The 18569-nt window shown below is 37.4% G+C and overlaps 1 protein-coding gene and 1 pseudogene across 3 annotated transcripts in view; both read right to left on the reverse strand.

Annotated features, from left to right (window-relative positions):
- WARS2 (tryptophanyl tRNA synthetase 2, mitochondrial) overlaps positions 1-18569 on the reverse strand; it is a 110199-nt gene that overhangs the window by 90537 nt on the left and 1093 nt on the right. The window lies entirely within an intron of this gene.
- LOC100980900 (small ribosomal subunit protein eS1-like) lies at positions 5504-6256 on the reverse strand (annotated as a pseudogene).

The following is an 18569-nucleotide window of genomic DNA, read 5'->3' on the forward strand; positions in this document are numbered from 1 at the left end:
ACATAGTACTGGAAGCCCTGGCCAGAGCAATCAGACAAGAGAAAGAAATAAAGGGCATCCAAATTGGTAATGAGGAAGTCAAACTGTTGCTCTTTGGCAATGAAATGATCACATACCTAGAAAACCCAAAGATTCATCCAAAAAGGTCCTACATCTAATAAATGAATTCAGTAAAGTTTCAGATACAAAATCAATGTACATAAATCAGTAGCACTGCTATACACCAATAGCAATCAAGCTGAGAATCAAATCAAGAACTCAACCCCTTTTACAACAGCTGCAATAAAATAAAATGCTTAGGAATATACCTAACCAAAGAGGTGAAAGAGCTCTACAAGGAAAACGTTGAAATACTGCTGAAGGAAATCATAGATGACACAAATAAATGGAAACACATCCCATGTTCATGAATGGGTAGAATCAATATTGTAAAAATGACCATACTGCCAAAAGCAATCTATAAATTCAATGCAATTCCCATCAAAATACCACCAACACTCTTCGCAGAACTAGAAAAAACAATCCTAAAATTCATATGTAAGAAAAAAAAAAGCCCACATAGCCAAAGCAAGACTAGGCAAAAAGAACAAATCTGGAGGCATCACATTACCCAACTTCAAACTATACTACAAGGTTATAATTACCAAAACAGCACAGTACTAGTATAAAAACAGGCACGTAGTACAATGGAAAGGAATAGAGAACCCAGAAATAAAGCTTAATACTTACAGCCAACTGATCTTCAAGAAAGCAAACAAAATCATAAAGTTAGGAAAGGACACCCTATTCAACAAATGGTGCTGGGATAATTGGCAAGCCACATATAGAATAATGAAACTGGATCCTCATCTCTCACCTTATACAAAAATCAACTCAAGATTGATCAAAGACTTAAATCTGAGACCTCAAACCTAAAAATTCTAGGAGATAACATCAGAAAAATTCTCCTAGAAACTGGCCTAGGCAAAGAATTCATGAGCAAGTGCCCAAAAGCAAATGCAATGAAAACCAAGACAAATAGATGGGACTTAATTAAACTAAAAAGTGCCTGCACAGCAAAAGCAATAATCAGCAAAGTAAACAGACAACTCACAGTATGGAAGAAAATCTTCAGAATCTATATATCTGACAAAGGACTAATATCCAGAATCTACAAAGAACTCAAACAAATCAGCAAGAAAAAAGCAATCAATCCCATCAAAAAGTGGGCTAAGGACATGAATAGACAATTCTCAAAAGAAGATATACAAACGGCCAACAAGCACATGGAAAAATGCTCAATATTACTAATTATCAGCTAAATGCAAATCAAAACCACAATGTGATACCACCTTACTCCTGCAAGAATGGCCATAATTTAAAAATCAAAAAGTAATAGATGTTGGCATGGATGTGGTGAGAAGGAACAGTTTTACACTGCTGGTAGGAATGTAAACTAGTACAACCACTATGGAAAACACTATGAAGATTCCTTAAAGAATTAAAAGTAGAATGACCATTCAATCCAGCAATCCCACTACTGGGTATTTGCCCAGAGGAAAATAAGTGATTATATGAAAAAGATATGTAGACACACATGTTTATAGCAGCACAATTCACAATTGCAAAAATATGGAACCAGCCTAAATGCCCATCCACCAAGTGGGTAAAGAAAGTGTGGCATATATACCATGGATTACTACTCAGCCATAAAAGGGAATTAAATAATGGCATTCACAGCAACCTGGATGAAGTTGGAGACCACTATTCTAAGTGAAGTAACTTATGAATGGGAAAATCAAACATAGTATGTTCTCACAAGTGGGAACTAAGCAACGAAGACACAATGGCATAAGAATGATAGAATGGACTCTGGGGACTTGGGGAAATGGGTGCGAGGGGGGTGATGGAGAAAAAAAAGAGAAGTAAGAGAAATTGAGAAGAAAAAATCAGCTCTCTGATAGGAAAAAAATGTAGGAGTTCTTAACTTGGGTTTATTAACTTGTGAAACTGTATACAGTTTTGAGAATGCATATACGCATTTTTCAAGATAGAAGATCCACATTTTAATCAAAGGAAATAGTGACCACACCCTTCCCCATCAAAAAGTGTTAAGAACTCTGAGGACAAGACTTAATACACTTATAGAAACAAAGTTAGGCACATTGACATATCTAAAGAAAGAATATGTTCCCTTGAAGGGTGGAAACTTTAAAAAAGAAGCTCTACTGGGAAAACTTTGGCCTTGTGTTTTAAAGAACTGCCCAAGTCAATTGGCACTATGGCACAGGCCAGCAATGTGTTGCCCAAGGAACACATGTGTCCCATACTGGAGATGGATCTTTGGGTAATGATAGCTTGATTACCCTAGCGAATGAGGTGCTTCAATGAACTCCCTTTGCTCTGATTCCATACCCATCAAGCTATCTTACATAATAATTTGGCTTCCCAATTAAATCTGCCTGCAAGTAGAGACTATGTTAATCAGGGAAGAAAAGTAGTTGATACTCCTTGTCATTCCATGTACATATAAGATATGTGTGTGTCAGGGAGGGGAGGGTGTTTTTGACTGTGTGCAAGAGCATGCACTTGTGTGCATGCAAACACACATACACACACGTTAATGTTAGTCTATAAAACATTTTCCTAACTTGGCTTCCAGCATGTTACCACTTCCTCCTCATCTTTTACCTATCTGGATAATACTATCTTGTCTGGTTCTCATCATCCCAACCTCTTAATGTTGGAATGTTCACAGGCTTAGTACTTGAACCACCCCTCCCCTCCCTCCTTCCCCTCCTCTCCTCTCTTCTCTTCTCTTTCTAAACCTACTGCACAGATAATTACACCTTATCTCAAGGCTTTCAGCACAGTCTATACTGAGGACTCTCAAATGTACATCTCCATCTATACCTCTCTCCTGAGCTTTGGTCTCACATATCTAACTGCCTACCTGACATTTCCACTTATATGTTCACGAAGCATCTAAACTCAATTTGCCTAAAACTTAACTCCTGATAACCCCTGATCTTCCCTCCCAAAATCGTGTTACTGTTGCATTATTTTGTGTCTCAGTAAATTGCAAATTCATTCTTCCAGTTGCTCTGGCCAGAAACTTTGGAATCATCATTGACTCTTTTGTTTCTTTCATCCTCCATCTAATTAGTCAGAAAATCTTATTTGCTCTACCTTTAAAATAAATATCCATGGCCAGGTATGGTGGCTCATGCCTGTAATCCCAACACTTTGGGAGGCCAAGGTGGGCAGATCACTTGAGCTCAGGATTTCGAGACCAGCCTGACCAACATAGTGAAACCCTGTCTCTACTAAAAACACAAAAATTAGCCAGGTATGGTGTGCGCCTGTAGTCCCAGCTACTTGGAATGCTGAGGCAGGAGAATCGCTTGAACCCAGGAGGTGGAGGTTGCAGTGAGCCGAGATAGTGCCACTGCACTCCAGCCTGGGTGACAGAGTGAGGCTCTGTCTCAAAAATTGGAATGAAATGAAATGAAATGAAATGACATGAAATAAAATATAAAAATAAAATAAATATCCAGAACCTGATCATGCCTCATGAAACCATCTTCACCACTCACCGTAGTCCAAGCCACCATCATCTCTTGCTTGAATCCTGTAGCCTCTTACTTGGTCTCCTTGCTTCTACTCTTGTTCCTCTATATTCTATTTTTAACATGATAACCAGAGTGAGACTTTAAAACTTACATCAGATCAGGTTATTCTCCCACACAAAACCTTCCCATGACTTCCCAGTTTAATCCCAGAAAAAGCCAAAGTCTTTACAATTTATTCTAAGGTACTATACAACTGACCTCCCCACGTCCACCCTCCTGTTAGCCATCTGACTTCGTATACTATTACTATAATAAACAGCATAATGCAAACCACCCCAAGGTTAAGGCCCTGGCTCTTCACCGTTGTTAGCTGTGTGCATTCTGTTGCTTGTGTGACAAGTTACTTAACATCTGTTTCACAGATTCTCATCTGTAACGTCTTATAGGGCTGTTACAAGAATTAAATGAGTTAATGCTTGTGAAGTATTTAGAAAAGTATCCAACACATAGTAAGTGCTATATAGCATTTGTTACAGAAAATGCTCACTCTCCTGCAGCCATACTGGCCTCTATGCTGGTCTTCAAACATGACAGTTTAGCCCCCACCTCATGGCTTTTCCATTCTTCTTTCCTCTTCCTGGCATCCTCTTCCCTCAGATGTCTACTTTGTACATGTTCTCACCACCTTCAGGTCTTCCATTAAAAGTCACCTTCTTGGGGGCCTCTGCTGACCACCTAATTTACAACTGTGATACCCTTTGGCAGTCCCCACCTCCTGATTCCTGCTTTGTTTTGTTTTATTCTCCATATCACTATTATCTAACATACTATATATCTTAATTACTTGTTGCCTGTCTCTCCTACTAGAATTTAAGATTTCTGCTTTTCACTAGTCTATCTCCAATACCTACCATATAATAAGTACTCAATAAATATTTGTTGAATGAATCAATACTATAAAATACTCACAACCTTATTACTCTCATGAATTAGAGATGAGGACAGAATTCACCAGGTGACATATTCAAATAATCCTCCACTGAACAGGGTCTTTTAATCATTCAGGAGACAATGGGTCCAAAAAGTTTTACATGACTACATAAATGAGAGGAGAGTAGATATTTACACTTATTCAGGCCTCTGTTATTATCTTTCCACCTCTTGAATACTCTTCTAAACTGATTAAAGGATTAGGAAGCTGGCTGTCTCTCTGCGTCAAATTCTGTTCTCCAAGACAGTTCAATTATCAGGTAGACTACCCATCCAATACACTAGCATTCAATACATTTGTTGGATCTCCTCAACCTCAATCCTTTATTCCCATGTTATACCCTGGGCCTTGCCATGACACAGAATTTCTCCATTTTTGAAATCATAAATGTCAATATTCTACTCAGTCTGCAACCTTCTACCTTTTAACTCTTTCATCCTTTAATTCCCACTATATCTTCAAGCTTATTTAGAAATTACAGACTCTGATTTTTCCATTTTTTGCTGATACAGCACTCCCTACCTGTCTTCTCTTCTTCTCTACCCAGCCTGGCCCCATGGTCATCACTTGGACTATGTTCTCCCGAGCAACCTCAACTCCCCTTGCCATAGTGTCCCAATAGCCAAGACAAAAACTCCAATCCTGGATCAAGGCTAAAGAACTCATTCTTCACTTATACCCCTTAATAGCTGAGCAGTTTTGAAAAAAAAAAATCTCAAAATAATGCAGAATTTTGTTTCAAATCTAATTTACAATTTCTGATTTCAATTAAGCTCTCAACCCTGCTTATAAAACCCTTTTTAAAAACTTACATAATACCTACAGTGTGCCTAGCACTGTTCTACATCGTTACAAATATTAACTGATTGAATTCTCACACTCATGGTAACACTCTGAGGTAGATACTATTTTTTTTTTCACAAATAGGACTTTTTATTTGCCACTATTAAAAGTCTGAACTTCAGACAGATTCTTGGACTGGTGGTTCATATCCATCAGTTCGTTCAACTTTAACACCTGTCTTGTCCCCAGTGGCTTTTCCAAAACTATTACCTTCACCATGAAGCTCCATAAGTTTTCCCAATTCAAACTAGGGCTTCTTCAGCATTTTTACTTTTCTAACGAAGACATCACAGAGAGGATAAATAGATTGGCAAGCCTTTTCTATGTCTTTTCCAATACTGTCTGGAATCAACTTATTGACCACTTCTTTCCAGTCATTTGTCTGTACCTCTCAGGTCATGATTTCCATCATCTTCTTCCGGATTTGGAGGACCTGTTGGTGCTGAGCATAAGAGGTCTTCCGTATCTGATTGTTGCATTTTTTAGTAAAACCAACACAGAACAGATGAAGCAATCATTGTCTGCCATTTTTTGACCATGGAACACATTTTGTCATGGGTAAGATCCATGCCATGGAAGTTAGGCAGTTTTTGCCCTAAACATCTTCAGTAATCAGCTTGAATTTTCTAAATGCAACTTCATCATTCTGCAAATCAGTAAGACTCACTTCAAGCACACAAACCTCAAAGCCATCAGATGCAATTTTGATTCCTTGGGTCCTGGTGACTAGCATCTTTCCAATATTTCTTATATTGAACATAGCAAGTGCTTTCACATCATACCAATCCTTCTTCGAAAACGGATCGACCACTTTCTTCTTGGCTCCCTTTTTGCCGCCTTTCATAGGGCGCTTGTTCTTTCCAATCGCCATGGTGCTGCTCAGAGCCAAAAACTGAGGTAGATACTATTACTGTCTCTGTTTTAGAGATGAAAAAAAATTAAGGCACAGAAAAATCAAGCGACTGCACAAGGTCACACTGCCAGTAAGCAGTAGAGCTTACTAGCTCCAAATCCTGGCAGTCTAGCTCAAGCTTTTCTCTCGATGTTCTTATCGATGTTATAAATGAAAATGAGGTACAGAGAGGCTCAGTAACTTGCTCAAGGATACCCATTTATTGAGTGGAAGAACTTTGGTTTGAATGCAAGGAGACTTATTGCAGAACCCATATACAAACCCACTAACCTATACCATCACCTCAGGACTAAAGCCATCTGAGAGAATGATGCTCAACAGGGTTTGGAGCTCCTCGATTTCCCACACTATTCTCAGCAAACTTACCTAGACCCACACCTACCTCTACCTTTCTCTCACTCTCCTAGTGTTCAATCATTCGCTCTGGACTACATTTTTTCCCATTTCTTTCCATCTCTTTCCTGTATTGTCAATCTCTCTATCTTTACTTGCTCTAATGGTCATGTTCAAGTTTCTTTCATCCCAAAAGACCTTACCTTCAAGAAAATTTTTGGTAAGGCCATTCTTTATAGCTCCCTTTACATGCTCACTCCCTTCTCAATCGGGATCGTCAAAAGAGCAAAACTCATTTTCTCACCTCTTCTCTCATTGTAACTAACCTTCTGCACTAATAACTCTTCTAAAGCTTTTGTTGCTAATGTCTTTAGTGATAATACCAACTGTAAATTCTTTTTTTTTAAATTTTTTAACTTTTTCTTTTGAGATGGAGTCTTGCTCTGTTGCCCAGGCTGGAGTGCAGTGGTGCAATCTTGGCTCACTGCAACCTCCGCCTCCTGGGTTCAAGCTATTCTCCTACCTCAGCTTCTCGAGAAGCTGGGATTATAGGCCCCCACAACCACTGGCCTGTAATTTTTGTATTTTTTAGTACAGATGGTGTTTCAGTATGTTGGCCAGGCTTGTCTCAAACTCCTCAGGTGATCCGCTCACCTCAGCCTCCCAAAGTGCTGGGATTATAGGCTAAATTCTAATGGATAATTTTTAGTCTTTAACTTACCATGTCACTATCTTGCTCTTCATTTCTTCTTCCTGACATTCACTACACCCTCGGAATCCTTAGATCTACACTCTAATGATTCTTCTGCCATCTCTGTCTCCCTTTTTTAATTCCTCAACTCTGGTCTTTTCCCCAGGGTTTGAACTGAGAGAAGTTTAAAAAAGCTTGATTTAACATTCCCCACCACCCACCCACTCCCACCCCCACCCTGCGCCCCCCACAATGTACATGCTTTATTCTTAATGATCTCCCTGCAGAAAATGCAATTTAAATGGTATTCGGCTGACAGTAATCCCATCAGTGGTCATGGCTTTGTTACTCGTTTTTGAAGAGCCACCCCTCTCGTTCCCCATTCCTTCTAACTTGTGGTCAAAATGGAAACTGGCTGACTTTATATCCACATGATTGGTCTAAAGGTAAGCATCTGACTTTCAAAAAGACAGGTGTCATGGAAGCCTGACCAAAAACCCTGCTAGTTAGATGGAAAAGAAAGACAAGAGGGCAAGCTGTGTCTCTATTTTAGTCATAGATATGTTAATATATTCTCAATCAAAATTAAGGAAATATGGTCTGCTAAAGAAGTTTTGTTCTATTTTAGAATGTGAGAAATGGTGCAGGAGATGTCATGTGGATGCTGAAACACTGAAATTTCAAAGACACTTTAAAGATTTATGGTTATAAAGTATAACTGGTTCTGGATTTTACAAGATGTCTGGCCACTGTAGTCACAGACTGCAAGAGAATGTTTGTGTCCTCCCAAAATTCATATTTTGGAACCTAATTCCCAATGTAATGGCATTAGGAGGTGCGGCTTTTGGGAGGTGATCAGTGCCCTCATAAAAGAGATCTCAGAGAATGAACTAGGAAGGAGGCCCTCACCAGACTTGGATGTGTCAGCACCTTGATCTTGGACTTCCCAGCCTCCAGAACTGTGACAAATAAATGTCTGTTGTTTATGATACCCAGTCTATGGTATATTGTTATAGCAGCTTGAATACAGTTAGACATAGATTTACCAGAAAGATGCCGCAATCAAACCCATCCTCTTGGCCAGGCAGAGTGGTTCACACCTGTAATCTCAACAATTTGGGAGGCTGAGGCAGGAACACCATTTGAGCCCAGGAGTTCGAGATCAGACTGGACAGCATAGTGAGACCTTGTGTTTAATAAAAAACAAAAAAATCAGCCAAATGTGGTGGTTTGTGCCTGTAGCCCCAGCTACGCAGGAAGCTGAGTATCACAAGGAGGATCACTTGAGTCCAGGACATCAAGGCTGCAGTGAGCTATGACTGCATCACTGCACTCCAGCCTGGGCAACAGAGCGATACTCTATCTCAAAAATAAAAAATAAAAAATAAATAAAAATAAAACAAAAGAAATCCCATTCTCTCTAACAGATATGATATAGCACAATTAAAGGTTTTATTAAACATGTAATGACAATTTGGTAAGCAAGCATTGCAATAAAGCTTTCCTGACCAACTACTATAATATCACTGGCCACTTTAAAAGAAGAAAATATAAATTCTTTGCACAACCTTGGCTATATAGATATAAAATCCGCCTGAATCACATTTCTCTGCATTTATCAAGGTGCAAAGAAAAATGAAGTTGCATTAGCTTACAAATGGCCTGTCTACATCGTGTAACGGTGCAGTGAGACCTAGGGCTGTTCTCTCCATCTATGCAGGGCATACCAAGATCTACAGAGCAAAAGTGCTAGGCATGGTTTGACAGGTTGCTTAAATGGGACTTAAGGTGGGTAAATGAGAAAAAAAAAAAGGCAATGTCAATACAATAAATGAGCTTTTTATTTCCTTTATAAGTTGAAGAAAGCATACTCTTGATTATAAAAGCAAAAACCACATCAGTTGTTGTATAGATAATATGGCACATTTATTGAACTAGACAGTCCTTTGAGACAAAAACCATACTCAAAATAAAATCTTTTCATCTCAATCTTGAGTATGTCTATCTACACTTTTCTATATACAGATGTAACAAACCTCAGTATAATATAAAGAGGTGGCAAATCCTAGTATAATTAGTGGTACCTGTGAAAAATACAATTAGGGCCAGAGTGACAATAAAAGTCAGTTAAGCGACAAGTTTGAAATTCATACCCTCTCAGAAAATTGTTGAAATAAAATTGGTATGACCTTCCAATCATTTATAAATATGTGGATACTTTGGGCAATAATAAGATCACTTATTAACTGCAACAAACATTACACATCTTTTGTAATTAAATAAATAAAAATGCACACAAAAATGTATGGTTTAAGTTCAACAATCTCCTTGATGACAATGCTATGCACTGTCTCATGTGTTGTCTCACTGATTTTTTTCCACTGAATTCATTCACTCATTAAATACTTATTGAGCTCCTTCTGTAACAAGAGTTATTATGCCAAAGATTTAAGAATTAAATCTTTATTATAATAACTCATTTTCTCACACAAATAGTTATCACAGCCAGGGCTCAACAGGAAAATCTTCCTGTCTTTCATGACTGGTGGTGGCCTCTAGAAACATACTGCCTGGTGAGGTCTGCCTGTTGAGTAGCAGCTTATGCTGCACCTGTGGTATGGTGCATACTAAACTTTTTTCTGCTGAGGTATTCACAAAAGGTCTAAATGAAAAAGAGCATGCTCTTCCATCTATCTTAAAGCAAATGTCTAAAAACAGAGACAGAATATAAAGGATGTATTTTTTTTCTATAAGAGAGATACAATGTCCTATAAAATTTCAAAATGGAAGCAATCATTTCCAGCTTAAGAACAAAGTTTTTGGAACCGATATCTGAGGTTTTTTTGTTGTTGCTGTTTGTTTTAAAACACTTTATTGTGGTATAATTGACATTGCAAAAAGCTGTACATATTTCTGTTTTGTTTTTAAAGAATGATAGAATACAGACAGATAAGGATAGGAAGAAAGGCCTTTCCAAGAAGAGGTAATGGCATTAATAAGGAAGTAAAAGGGAGTAGCTCTGAGGAAACTTGGAAATTTTGTGAACTCTAGGGCAAAGGATCTATGTAAGATAGCAATGGTCTAGCGAGGTATTTTGGATCCGGACTGTGCAAAGTTTTGTTTTTTTTTTTTTTTTTTTTTTTTTTTTTTGAGACGTAGTCTCACTCGTGTCACCCACGCTGGAGTGCAGTGGTGCGATCTCGGCTCACTGCAAGCTCCGCCTCCCGGGTTCACATCATTCTCCTGCCTCAGCCTCCCAAGTAGCTGGGACTACAGGCGCCCGCCACCACACCCGGCTAATTTGTTTGTGTTTTTAGTAGAGACGAGGTTTCACCGTGTTAGCCAGGATGGTCTTGATCTCCTGACCTCGTGATCTGCCCGCCTCGGCCTCCCAAAGTGCTGGGATTACAGGCGTGAGCCACAGCGCCGGCCCGGACTGTACAAAGTTTTAAACGTTCTGTGGGAAGTCTGGACTTTATGAGAAGCCCCCACAGGCTTCTCAGCAAGGGAACAACATAATTAGAGCTCTGCTTTTGGGAGATTAACAAAGTCAGACTGATTCTAGGGGGTGTGGTGGGGGGCGGGAAGAATAGTATGGCAATGGGAAGAATCCTACTAAGAGTGATAAGAGTAAAAGAGAGAAAGGTTGTTGGATAGAATTATATACTATTGAAGAAGTCATCATCAAGCAGGGAGGACCTACCAGGTGCTGTGCAGTGGCCAAGGAACTTTATATATGGTAGGATTTCAAATCTACATAAAATTCCTACAATGTGAGGAGTATTATTAACATGTTGCACATGAGACAACTGAGGTTTAGTGAAGTCAAAAAACTGCCTGGAATCACATTTAAAATGTGGTGGTAGAGCCAGGCCTGGCTGATCCAAATAGTCATGCATGGTCTACTTTCCCCCACTTCCTCTTAATGAAGAGCCAGTCAACTTATTGAGTCTGGATGTCTCATAGCTTAGTGGCATGGGAGTAGCTGGAAGGTTGCCAGCCATGGGAAAAGCCAAAGTTTGCCAGGTAGCTAGTAGCCAGTCGGTGGGCCAATCTGACTCTCTCCCCAGGACTGGCAAGAGTTCCACACAGTCTGGTCCTTTACACCTCCCTTGGGACTCCAACTTCGCACTGCACACTTACCCTCAGCCCAAGAAGCCTCTTCTCTTTTCCAGCAAATTTATGAACTGGCTGCTCAGACCATTCTCCCCATGGGAGGACAGGAATCCAAATCTGCGATTTGAGTAAACAGCTCCATTTCCCTTCACTATTATATTCTCCTGCTTCCCAAAAGGGGTCCAAAGTAACATGGTGAATAAAGAGTAGGCTTTATTCATATAATAAAGTTGAACACTCCATGCAAAGTCTCTGTTCATGAGGAGTATGACAAAAAGTTCATGAGAAGCCCTTTGTTTGATGTATAAAATGAATTCTGTTCAATATTGCTAATTTTAAAGCCTCATCACCATTCTAATTAATATACTAATATACTCACCTTAATACTCTATAATTAATGAATTATAGACCTCTTTAAGAACTCCTTCAAAGGACAATCTTTCAGAATCAAATTCTTCCTTGTCCCTTGCAGAAATGGCCCACAACACTATCTTCATATTTCCCACCTTCCGACTGTACTTCTGCCACTTCTTGAAGAAAGCACTCTAGCCATAAATCCCAACTAGACCCTAGATAGTAGTCCCTTGGTCAGCCATCAGCTTTAGCTCTCACCACCTCTCCTCTGCCTGCAGGGCTCTGTGCAGGTTGCCCTTTTAGCTATAGACTGTGTATAAATAGAACTTCCTACATGCACCTTGGGACTCATGTGTTAAAAGCCCTTATTTTATACAAGGTAATCCTAGTGGTAGTAGCCAAATAGAGACATGGAGATAAATTTACAAGACAGCTTTGCTTCTTTCTCATAATTCATTGAGCCAAACAAGACTGTAAGAATAGCAACAACAAAGGATGATTTATAATTTCTACTCTACATGTCACCATGGAAAGATATATAAGTGACTTTCATAGAACAGATTTAAAAGTTACAAGGCAGTTATCAGCAAATTAACATGTGTACTTTGTTTCAGAATTTATCATCATTGTAGTTAGTGCACAGGGTTTGGAATCAGGCTAGCTGGGTTTACATTTTGGTTCTGACACTTGCTAGCTATGTAACCTTAGGTTAGTTATTTAACCTCCCAACATCGTCATCTATAAAATAGGGCTAATAGCACCTACCTTATTGAGTTATGAGGATTAAATGAGTTAATGAATGTCAAATACTTAAAACCATGCTTGGCACATAGTAAGCATCCAATGAATGTTTGTTATTATCACCACCACCTCCATTATCATCATGTTTAGTAATAACTGAAATTATCATGGTACTATCAGACCAGGGCCCAAAAATGAATTAAACATTAAACTAATTTTAGTACAAATAGGATAATAGTCACTGAAGTAAAACTTGAAAGAACACTGATATTTACTTTATATTCATCATCTTGCAAAACTGGTTAAAAAAAATGGGAAGGCACAATAAAAGTTTAATCAACGAGTAAAAATTTTTGATGGCTAAATAGAGGAACTTTGTATGTTGTATTCAAGAGTAAATGAGAATGTGAAGCATTCTGAAAAACTACAAAATGCTGTATTAAAATAGGATATTATTAAAGAGAATAGATTCCACTTTAAAATGTTTTACAAGGTAAATGTTATTTTATTTTATACTTTCAACTACCTTACTGAAAAATCTACACCTATCATCTCAAGAAAATGGGATAATAAGCAACCTAACCAAGGTCATTCAGGGCTCCATCCTCAGTGAGTCACAATCAGAACATGAAGATAAGAATGTGAAGGAGAAACTGACATTCTTGCATGCTGTTTGGTGCATCCACAAAGAATGCAAAAGATGTAGAGGTGGAAGTTGTAAGAATATCCATGAATTAAACATCAGATTGGCTTCACTCTGCTTTTTAGGAGGCAAAGGGGCAAAAAAAAAAAAAAAAAAAAAACAAAGACAAAAACGAAAAACAGTTCTTTAGCCAACCAGAAGTCGGTTCAATTAGGACTTTCTCAATTAGAAATGGAGCAGTAGCTCTAGAAAAAAAACAGAAGACTGTGTGGCAAGAAAAAAAGAAAGCTACAGATGAATTTTGGTTAATGAGTAGAAACCTAACAGAACTCAGGTGATGGGTCAGTGACCTATAAATGACCTTGCTATGCTCAGTAAGCAGAGAAGTTCAGGAAATCTGTGAAGCCTCTGAACTGGAGAAAAAAGAGATAGAATATTGTTAAGAAATGGTAGAGAGAGAAAACTAAATGCCTGAGCAGAGTTAAATTAAGTCAAGCTGGAGTCAGCATATCATCTCTGTGCCTATAAATTATCTCTCGGCATCTAGGGTCTCACAGTGTGGCTGAGCAGCTTCTACCCTAAAGGAGTAAATTTCTCTGTTGAAATTTAGGAGAAAGATTTAGGCCTCATATTGTAATCTTCAGAAGAGAAACTCTTGAACTCTTGAATGGTGGCATTAGAATAGAGTCAAGAAAAGAACTAGAATAAGTGTTCTCTGTGAGGAGGCTAGAGGCTAGGTTAGTTACAACAGTGACAGACTGAATCCAAAGCATTATCGTTGGGCACAAAGATCAGCATGTTTGGCAGCAGTAAGCTGTAAAAAAGAAAGAAGGCAAGAAAAGGAAAGAAAGTTGTTTGACTGCTATTATCTCATGTACTCTCATGTAGCTTAAGATCAATAGAATACTGTATTGTAGTTATAAAATATATACACATCAAAGTAAATACTCTCAAACCACTCATTTACGGTGCAGCTCCTTAAAAATAATCCATCCATCATATGTGGTCCTGATCAACAAACTTACTTAGATATTTATGGAAGCTGCAGTATTTTTCAAACTACATCTTAAGAAATCCAAAATTGTGTGGCACTGTCTCAGGAGCCCCTGGGTTGTGGAGTGGGGCGGGTAATGGGGGAGAGGGAAATCAAACAAGCAGGGCTAAAAATACTCCTCTGCTTCTTAAATCAGAAAAGCTTTGCTTTTATCTGTTTTATATAACAGGGATTCATGTAAGATTTCATTTGATAAAAGACTACTGGTAAGGTGGGAAAAGCATAGGCAAGACTAGGTTTGAACTGTGTCACTGCTATTTACTTACTCTGTGACTTGGGAAAATTACCTAAACTCTCTGAATCTTAGTTTCCTCTTTTATAAAATGGGATGAATAATATTTACAAATTGTTGTATGAAGTAAATAAGATAAAGTATGTATAACACATACCATGAGACTTTAGCACATAGCAGGCACTAGCTGTTAGTTCCTTTTCTGAAAGACATGGAATATAGAGATAGATAGATTAGATAGACAGATAGATAGATAGATAGATAGATAGATAGATAGATAGAGACGGGTTTTGGGGTTTTTTTGTTTGTTTGTTTTTCAGACAGGATCTTAACTGTGCAGTGGCACAATCGCTGCTCACTGCAGCCTTCCTGGGCTCAGGTGATTCTCCTACCTCAGTCTCCTGACTAGCTGGGACTACAGGCATATGCCACTAAGCCCAGCTAATTTTTTGAATTTTTTATAGAGACAAGGTCTCACTATGTTGCCCAGGTTGGTCTGAAATTCCTAAGCTCAAGAAATACACCTGCTTCGGCCTCCCAAAGTGCTGGGATTACAGGCGTCAGCCACCGTGCTTGGCCAATAGATGTTTAAATAAATAAATAAATAAATTTGTATAAATATATTTATACAAAAATATATATTTGTCTGTGTGTGTGTGTGTACATATAGTTGTAGAAGCTTCTGCAGACAGCTCTTCTGTAACTTGCAGTCATTCGAAAGATACACTGAGCAAGAATTTGGAGGTCAGCAGCATCACTCTCTTCAGCATTTCCAGGCCATGGCTGCTGTACTATCTGCTAGCATAAATCCTCAGCATTCAACTACAGTTCTTCCTTCGTCTATATTTTCAACAGTTACTATCAGTAGTTTTCATTAGCTGCTCAAAGCTATATTGCAAAGAATTTAAATATTATTATCATTTTAATAAACTAGGTCAGTTCACAAAAGCAACCAACCACAAAAGCACTTTAAACAAATAAGACTCACCGACTGAGATTAAAAGGAGCTTTAGACTGGATCCATGCAACACCTTTATTTGCCATGAGAGATGAAGTAACCTCATCAAACTGGCAGAGTAATCAACTAGCAAAATTCCCAGATGATTGTAGTAGCTCTTGAACACATACCATGCTGATTAGCTCATGTTACATGTTGCATGAACAATACATGGCAGAGAAAAGCTAAAAGTCAGTGGGAACACTACACCAATTTAATGTTATTAACATTGCAGAAACCTACAATAACAAATACTAATTGCAAAATATGGAATGAAATGCCTACATTAAATCTTACCATCCTAATTCCACCATTGTGTGACATTGGGCAAGTTACTTAACCAAAGACTATTTCTTCACGTTTGAAATAAGGTGGCAATACCTGCCTCAAGGCCTTGTTATGAACAATATCTCTTCATGGTATTCTTGCCAAAAATCCATAAACCTCAGTCTAATCACAAAGAAAAATCAGACAAACCTAAACTGAGAGACATTCTACAAAATAACTGACTAGTTCTCTTCAAAAGTGCCAAGGTCATGAAAGAGAAAATGTATGCATTAGAAGAGACATGAAAGCTAAATGCATTGCGGGACCCTGGATTTGATCTTGGACTAAGGAAAGGGACAGTGAAAAAACTAGTGAAATTTGAACTAAGTCTGTAGCTAAATTACTATTATTGTACCAATATTAATTTCTTGATTTTGATAACTGTATTATGATTATTCAAGACAAAGCTTGGTGAAGGGTATACAGAAATTCTCTGTACTAATTTTGCAACTCTGTAAATCTAAAATTATTTTAAAATTAAAAAAATTTAAATCTTGTGAGAATTAAATACAGGGTCAAAAATTTTAAACCACGCTTTTTTTTTTTTTTTTAGGCGTAATTCTTCATTTAATGGCTATACTTAGCGATCGTTAACAGCAAGAACATTATGTGAATACTGGCCAAACCCAGGCTAGGAACCGCTAATAATGAAACATGTTCAACTGCAATAAAATGTGGACACTTTATCATACTTCAACTGAATAACAAATATTTTTGCAAAAATCTAACCATCAATATTTCACTCTTTGCACAATACAATCATGACTTAGTGCTTAAAGAAGTATGGATTCTGTGTTTGGCCAATGATGACAGGCTTAAATTTACCTAATACCATCAACATTTAAACAGAACATGTCAGATCTTAATTCCTCTGACTCTATGACTACGCTCATCTTGTCAGATTTCAACAGTTTTCTGTCAGGCAACACCTGGCAAAATAAACCGTTTTCATATAAATTGTAGACATCCAATAATGAGTATGGAGTGATGTGCTGTTATTCCTGTTTCTCCCTATGTTTTATTTTCAACTTGAGTTTACATCTGGCCTTGAGAGGTAAAAGCCTGCATCTGAGATAAGCAAAGATGCCCTATGCCAACATTTTTACCGAAGATTTTGTTTTAAAAAAAGAAAACACTAAAAACCATTAAAACAACTTAGGAATCACAACACTTTATTAGTTAGAGTTTCTAACATAGCACTGTTATGGCTCATTCACTTTTGCTTTACACCTAAGGGAGTAAGTGCACAGCCAAGGCTAATAAAAACTAACTTGGCTATTTCTTGGTTTTTGATGGAACCATTCATATGATAAATATACATTTTTTCCCATTATACTATACTCTTGCAAAATAATTTTTTTCTACAAAGGTTATGAGATATCATAAAAATGTCTAATGCATCTGGTTTAAGAATCCAATGCCTCTTTCACATATTTCTGCATCTGTTCACAAAATCCCTTTGACTTCAAAGGAAGCTTTTCAAGAGAAAAAGAAGATACATACAGGAAAAGTGGCCATAAATTTTTAGTAGTCCTTTTTTAAGGCCATTTTAATAACGGCATTGTGGGACAAGTATCTTCCTCAGAAACCTAAAATATCACAAATGATATTAATGACTAAAGATCTGTATAAAGATTTATGATTTCAAAACGTTTTTCTGGTTATTAAAAAGTGTGTGTCTTCAATTTAGACATGTGAAAAATATGTAATGCTATAAAAGGAAACAAATAACTTTTAACCCACTATTTAGGAAGGCCAAAGCAAAATTAAAAAGTTAAAAATGTTTGTTCCCTTCCAGGCTTTTTTTCTATGTATACGTTTATATAAACACTTATATATAAACATAACATCGTAATAACACTATGAACACAATTTTGTATCTTTTCTCAGTCTTTCAAAAAAACAGATTAATCTTTCAAACCATCATTTTCAATGACTGAAATTATATGTAGATTTATACTTTAAAAAAATACTCTCACATTTAATACTTATTCTACTCAAAGCTAAATTAAAGGTTTAGAAACATTCATCTGTACTGGAATTTCTACATCTTGAAACAATCTAGATTAATAATTAACTTTAATAGCCCTATTCATAAATGCCACTGAAACAATAGTAGAGGTTTAAGAAATTTTTTCTTTAGCATTTATAATGACTTAGTGTCTTAAACTTCCCTGGGCAGTCATTAGCAGGCTGCAGTTTGTCTTTTTTTTCTCTCTCTCTTTGATTCTCTATTCTCAAGACATCTTCAATTCTTTAGTTTGGAATAAGGGGAAGTTTGGGTCTACGGCTTAGCTACTTTGATAGCATAGGTGTTAATGTGCTATTAATTATAAATAATCATCTAATTCTAGTTCTGCAGAATCAAACCCTCAAATTTCAAGGAGAGGAATTTTTGATAAATTTATCTAATTTTGAATTGTCTTACCTAACATTGCTGCTGAAATTTAAGGTAACATTTGAATAGTTGTTTGTTGACAAGCAGCTTTCTGGTATATATTAATATATTAGCTTATAAGAATTTTGTGAGGCTCACATTAATAAAAAACGGAAGTTCAAAAAATTTATGACATGACTAGAAAAATAAGTTGAACTTAAATTTTGGTTTTCATAATTACTCTCATTGGCTTTGTTTTGGCTTCATAATCATGGAACTATAGATTTTCCAGAGGTTGAAAGAACATTAACGTGTCAATCAGTCCAGCTCTCTTCCTCCACTCAATATGAGCAAAAAAAGAAAAAAAGTCCCAGAGAGACTGTGACTTGTCACACAGCTATCAAGT

This window comes from Pan paniscus, chromosome 1 (genome assembly GCF_029289425.2).
Source record: "Pan paniscus chromosome 1, NHGRI_mPanPan1-v2.0_pri, whole genome shotgun sequence".
Lineage (NCBI taxonomy): Eukaryota > Metazoa > Chordata > Mammalia > Primates > Hominidae > Pan > Pan paniscus.